This window comes from Pseudophryne corroboree, chromosome 5 (genome assembly GCF_028390025.1).
Source record: "Pseudophryne corroboree isolate aPseCor3 chromosome 5, aPseCor3.hap2, whole genome shotgun sequence".
Classification (NCBI taxonomy): domain Eukaryota; kingdom Metazoa; phylum Chordata; class Amphibia; order Anura; family Myobatrachidae; genus Pseudophryne; species Pseudophryne corroboree.
Window position 1 is genome coordinate 311032392 of NC_086448.1, and position 5617 is coordinate 311038008.

Sequence of the window (5617 nt, forward strand, 5' to 3'; positions counted from 1 at the left end):
TTCCTTTCAGTTTCTTGTGATTGCCCGCTTGATCGCTTTCTTCCTTAAACCTGTCTCTGTCTGGTGATCCCTGTCGCCAGGGGGGGCGACACGCCTGTGCATTGTGCCGCATACGCATGCGCAGTTCAGACCCGATTGCACCGCTGCAAAAAAAGCAAGCATGCGATCGGGTCTGAATGACCCCCTAATTCCGGGTACACGAAAGTGTACTTAGCCAATAAAATTCTGATTGTTATTTTGTATTTTGCTGTTACTTTGCTTTACGCGGCTAAACACGACACTAATGGGCATGATCGGTGCAATAACCAGCATCGACTGACTATCACCCCTGCAATCTGTCATCACTTTGGATGGGAGATCGGGCGGCAATGACAATTGAATTCCCCTACTGTGGAATATTAGGGGAATACTGTATGGCATAATAGGGGGACTTTATGGTATACCCTGGGGTCCCCACAATCCTTAACCTGGCCCTGTTGACACAAGAGAATTAACCAAGAAAGTGTTTGTAAGTATTTTGTCAATATTTGGTCCATTTAAAGTTGGTTTTACACTTTTAATTTGAAATGGTGATTTGAAATGGAAACTGACTTTAGATTTTTAAAACTGAATCACATCAACATCAATTTTCAAAAGGAACACAAAATCGACACTTAGTAAATCTCCGGTTTGTCACAGTCAAACGCGACTGCAAAATCTTTCCATTTGAGTCAATTAAAACATTTATATTTAGTAAATTTACCCAGGATGTTCTTGCACATACTGTACCGTATTGATCAAATTGTGAATGCCCATTTTACCATAGCATGGTGACAGATGGGAACACTTCACTAACACTTCCTAATTTTATTATGAAACTTACAATACTTTGTGCCTCTAAAATCTGTAATTATTTATTTCCATGCCACCAGTTTGATCACAGTCCTTTGTAAAATATCAACAATAAACAGTATCTGCAGCTGTAGTAAAACATGTAGTAAAGTCACCTAATAATACAAATTATACAGATATCAGTTTGAGCAAACAGACTTTCACAGCATTTTAGATAATTTATTTTATAGGTTGATAAATGTGGAAGATATATTGAAATGTTTCTTGCTTATATAAAATAATGAAGAAACCACACTGTGCAGAACACCCTGCTTAAATACAATTTTTGTTCATCCTTTAATGCTTCCTTTATTTTGGCAGTTAACAGAACACTAAAAATGGTCTGATTATTTGGTCATGCCCATGTGATCTCAATTTGCTATTCTAAATGATAAAAACTATAATTCTGACTTGTACAAAAAGCAAGTCTTACACATGTTGTGCCACAATGATGATGTCTATATTGTGTAGCAGTCTACTGGATACTAATTGTACAGTATGGTTATCATTAAGATGCAATCTGCATTTTATACTAGAATGTTCTCTGTATTGTATATTGGTTACTATGATGCTCTCAGTATTGTACATAGGGCGTAATTCCGAGTTGATCACAGCAGGAACTTTATTAGCAGTTGGGCAAAACCATGTGCACTGCAGGTGGGGCAGATATAACATGTGCAGAGAGAGTTAGATTTGGGTGGGCTGTGTTCAATCTGCAATCTAAATTGCAGTGTAAAAATAAAGCAGCCAGTATTTACCCTGCACAGAAACAATATAACCCACCCAAATCTAACTCTCTCTGCAAATGTTATACAGGTTGAGTATCCCTTATCCAAAATGCTTGGGACCAGAGGTATTTTGGATATCGGATTTTTACGTATTTTGGAATAATTGCATACCATAATGAGATATCATGGTGATGGGACCTCAATCTAAGCACAGAATGCATTTATGTTTCATATACACCTTATACACACAGCCTGAAGGTCATTTTAGCCAATATTTTTTATAACATTGTGCATTAAACAAAGTGTGTCTACATTCACACAATTCATTTATGTTTCATATACACCTTATATACACTGCCTGAAGGTCAATTAATACAATATTATTAATAACTTTGTGTATTAAAGTTTGTGTACATTAAGCTATCAAAAAACAAAGGTTTCACTATCTCATTCAAAAAAGTCCGTATTTCGGAATATTCCGTATTTCGGAATATTTGGATATGGGATACTCAAGCTGTATCTGCCCCACCTGCAGTGCACATGGTTTTGCCCAACTGCTAACAAAGTTCCTGCTGCGATCAACTCAGAATTACCCCCATAAATCCCTAGAATGCTCTTAGTATTGTTGATTGGTTACTATTATGCTCATTGTATTGTATATCACTTGGTTGTCTAAGTTATGGGTACAGATAGGCAGAGGCAATGTGATTTATTTTTTTCTTGTACACTGCTAGGGTAAATTTATTTCAACCCTGCCTGCTTTCATGTTGTCTCCAGTGGTGGATTCAGGGGGGAGGGAAGGGGGCACCAAGGCATGTGCTACCCTGACTACTGCTGGACTCATTGAAGCAGTGGTGGTGCCCAGTGGTGGTGCTAGTGTCCGGCTAGTGGAAGACTGAAATAGGCTGGCTGGCAAATGCACCACAAACCGCTGAAGTGGACCCTGAAGAGGCCATGGCTGCTGCCGCACTACTAGAACAGCTAAGCAATGCATAGTTAAGAGGAAGCTGTATTTCACAGGCAGCAGGGAGAGAAGCAGAAGGGTGCACAGAAAGAAGCACTAGGGTGGTACAGAGAGAGGCACAAAGAGGCAGTAGGGGGTTGTACAGAGAGGCACCACACGGTTATAGATACAGATACAGGGAGAAAGAGGCACAGAGAGACAGAAGACGGCACAGATAGAGGCACTGAGAAATAGAAGGGCGTACACATAGAGGCACAGACAGGGCACAAATAGAAGCAGACAGTAATTAGGGAGCACAGATAGAAACACAGAGAGAAGGCCTCTCTCTTCTTTTACCCTCTCCCTGTCACCCACTGCCTCTCCCCGCAATACTCTACGTCACCCACTGCCTCTCCCCATAATCCTCTATATCACCCACTGCCCCCTGCTTGCATTACTCACTTCCTTCCCTTTTCACTCATTCCCTGATAACACCCACTGCCTCCCCCTATTACCCATACCCTTGCATTACCCACTGCTTCTTAGTGTCATCCTCTCTTGTAACCCAGTACCTTTTCCTGTCATGCATAGCCTCTCCTTCTCCCCCTATCTCTCCCCATCACCCATTGCCTTACCATCTTCCTCTCCTCTGCATCACTATCTCATCACCCTCTCTCTCCTGTCACCCTCTGCCTCTCTAAGGCATTAACCTCTCCCCATCATACAGACACGGCATATGGGCAGACCATGCCCACTTTTCCATGGGTGTGCGCTCAAAATAACCACCCCCCTCTTCCCCTGTCATGTTGCCTCTCCCCTGTTATTTTGTTCTAGATCCATTCCTGTTTGCCTCCACCTATATGAGGGCACATTCACAATTGTTTCCAGGGACACTTTAATTTCCCAATATACTTTTGTTTTTGTTCAACTCTAACCTGACCCCAATGTGAATACATTTGTTCATACAGTCGCAATGTTTAAACATATTAGACAAATAAAGATAGAACAGACATTCTCTGAAATATGAAAACTGAAATTGCTGATGGGTGCGAAATGTAAACATTATCTTTCTTGGTGGTTATATATTTACTTGTGTGAGACATACAGTACATTTCTGAGTAGCATAACTACAGTAACTTCATGTACTTTACATTCTTCAGTGTAAATGTATAGATGCACAGACTTGATTTTTGTAAATGATCACAAGTGTCTTGGAATAAAGATGATCCAAACTGTGGCATATAACACTTTTTGCCAGTAGAAATAAGGAAATATATATACTCTCTATTCTTTTTCAGTCATAATTATGCTATGGTATCTATGATAACCCCATTCATTATTGAATATACAGTAGATACATAGAATTTGGATATGAATTAACCTTAATATTCTGATAATAGGGGTCCTTTACCAGTAGTTTATTTTTGTATACAATCCAGTGCAGGAGATGGGAAGCAGTTGGCTTCCTGACGGACGGGACCTCGAAGGTAGATATACCGACGCCAGGATCTCGAAGGAGGACAAAATCCTGGTGTCTACATACCAATGCCGTATGGGATACCAGCGTTACAATCCTCCTGACAGCGGAATGCAGGGGAGGCGGGGTTAAGGGGAAGGGCCAGGAAGGTTAGGGTTAGGGACCGGGAAGGGAGGGTTAGGTTTAGGCATATAGAAGGGTTAGGGTTAGGCATCAAGCGGGGATGGTTAGGGTTATGCACCACTAGGCAGGGTTAGGGTTAGGAAAGGGGGCAGAGAAGGGTTAGGGTACTTTAGAGGAGGCTGTCGGGAGTCTGATGGATGGGATTCCGCTGTCGGTATTCTGCCCACTGGCATCCTTGTCCCTCGGGAAATCATACTGAACCCCAGGAGATACATATTAAGGAGATATATATATACAGTTATAATACCATCATACAGTATGTGGACTACATAATGCTGACATGTACAAGCTAGGAGCAGCAGGTTCCTAAACACATTAAAGGATCAATATTTGTTTCAATTAGTCGAGGACCCAACCAGAGGTAATAATATTCTGGACCTAGTTATTACCAATAATGTGGACATTATATCAAACATTACAGTTGGGGAGACCTTGGGAAATAGTGATCACTATATGATCTCATTCGACATCAGTTTCAAGAAACATAGCCATAAGCCATCAACCAAAACATTAAACTTTAGAAAATCTAACTTCAATATGCTGAGACAGGCACTAAACGACATTGACTGGGAAGTTTTGTTTCATGGTAAGGGCACATTGGAAATGTGGGATGCTTTAAAAGGGTTGCTTGATAGCAATATTCACAAATTCATACCAACGGGCAGTAAACGCAGGAGTACTAAACTCAAACCAATGTGGCAAAGAAGCAATGGCTAAAAAGAGGCGTGCTTTTAAACCATTTAAATCTAATGGAGGGGAGGAGTAATTCCAGTATTACAAGAAATGCAATAAAAGATGCAAAAAAGTAATAAGAGCAGCTAAAACTGTAAACAAAAAGCAAATCGCTACAGACAGTTAAGCCAATACCAAAAAGTTTTATAAATACATAAACAGTAAAAGGTTAAAAAAGGAGAATGTAGGCCCATTAAAAGATGAACTGGGAGCCTTGATAGACGATGACAAAATAAAAGCGGTTATACTGAACAGCTTTTATTCATCAGTATTCACCAGGGAGGATCAGACAGTGTTAGTAGTGCATAACGACAGTGAAGCTAATGATTCTTGGCTAGATGCTTGTTAAAGTGAGGAAGTAGTCCTGGAGAGACTAAGCAACATAAGGATTAATAAATCACCAGGACCAGATGGTTTTCACCCGAGGGTTATTATGGGTTTGGTACCGAGGGATTGGCGTATAGCTGAGGTAGTGCCATTATTTAAAAAGAGATCTTAAAATCATCCTGGGAACTATAGACCAGTTAGTTTAACCGCTATAGTGGGTAAAATAGAAGGAATTTTGGGGGATAGCATAGAGGATTATCTGCGGAATACTAAGTTTATTAGTAAGTTTATTAGTAAGTTTATTAGTAAGAGCAAGGGTTTGTGAGGGACAGATCATGTCAAACTAACTTAGTTAGC